We start from the raw sequence: 1,576 nt of genomic DNA on the forward strand, positions 1-1,576 counted from the left end.
AGGATGAAATCCTCTTAAGGATAAAATATAAGGAAAATTTCCTAAAAGAAAATCATCTTAGGATGAAATCCTCCTAAGGATAAAATCTAAGGAAAATTTGCTATAATGAAATCCTCCTAAGGATAAAATATAAGGAAAATTTCGTTAAAGAAAATCTTCTTAGGATGAAATCCTCCTAAGGATAAAATTTAAGGAAAATTTCCTTAAAGAAAATCATCCTGGGATAAAATCCTCCTAGGGATAAAATTTAAGGAAAAATCCTACTAGGGATGAAATTCTGGGAGAAAATACTCCTAAAGATATTAAAAAATAATAATAAGAAAGTTTAAATTTTTTTTTTATTTAAAAATTTTAGACTGGGGGGGGGGGGGGGGAACTGTTGGACCAAAAATAAAATAAGTCTAATAAGACCCAAATAAATTTAATCTCAATAAGGCCCATCTAATAAATTTCCTCCCACTTAAGCCCACGAAGTGGTGGACAAATCACCTAAAATGATCCTCTTAAGTAACAAGGTTTCAAAGCCCAAAAGGAGCCAAGGTCCTAGATTCCTATCCTAAGGCAAATCACTTAGGATAAATCAACTAGGTGGCAAGGATTTAAAGTCCAAAATGTGCTGAGGTTCTAGGCTCTTATCCTAGGACAAACCTCCTAAGTTTGAAGGCTCTTATGATCCCAAGGTCTTAGTAAAAATAACCTAAGGATAAAACGTTCCTTCCTCTAATCTGTAGACAAGTTTGTATATTCATGCGTCAATCCACATGGGCCCTAGAGGACAAATGTTGTCAAATGTCACAAGAACAATGACATTTGTCATCAAAATAATTAGGACCCAAGTCAAATCAATTTGGTCGATAAATAGGTCTTTCATTCTCATTAAAAGGTAAGACAAAAAAGAGACTCAAGAGGAAAAAATGCTAACTTTCTCCCTCTAATGTTTCTTTTTCTAAATTTATATTTCCAAAAGTTCGGTGACTGACTTGACCATCGGAGGGTTTATGCCGGTAAAACCGGCCCTTTGATAATTTTCTTGTGTTTGTAGAGTATCACAAGACAAGTACCTTCTGATTGCCTAAGGAAGTGGACTCAAAAGAGCATGTATAAAGGCCCATAAAGATCAGCCCAAAGAATGAACTCACCATCATAAAATCTAACAAAGAGGAACCCAAGTCTTAAAGGGGTTGTCCTCAGTCGAAATTTCTATATCATAAGTTGGGACAAAATTTACACCAGCAGTTTGGCGCCGTCTGTGGGGATCTTCCGATAAAAGTCTTGAAAGCCCTACCATGAGCAAGGATTGTAACAATGAGTACTATAACCTTGAGGCTGATGATGAAAGTTCCAGAGTGGATGAGGATGTTCACTTCTGACGAAGGAGACGACAACGAGACCTAGATGATGACGACGTGGTGCCTATCCATCCTCCTTCATATCCTCATTTGAATCCACCTCGCCACGTTAGACGTCGAGGACAGCCTCGTGTTGTTCGACTTTAACAACAAGTGGATCAGTTGGCTCGTAACTTCAATAGAATGTTCGGCCAATTTCCAGCTTGAGCTGAGGAAGGCGAGAACTA

The sequence above is a fragment of the Citrus clementina genome, unplaced genomic scaffold (assembly GCF_000493195.1).
Source record: "Citrus clementina cultivar Clemenules unplaced genomic scaffold, Citrus_clementina_v1.0 scaffold_1, whole genome shotgun sequence".
Taxonomy (NCBI): domain Eukaryota; kingdom Viridiplantae; phylum Streptophyta; class Magnoliopsida; order Sapindales; family Rutaceae; genus Citrus; species Citrus x clementina.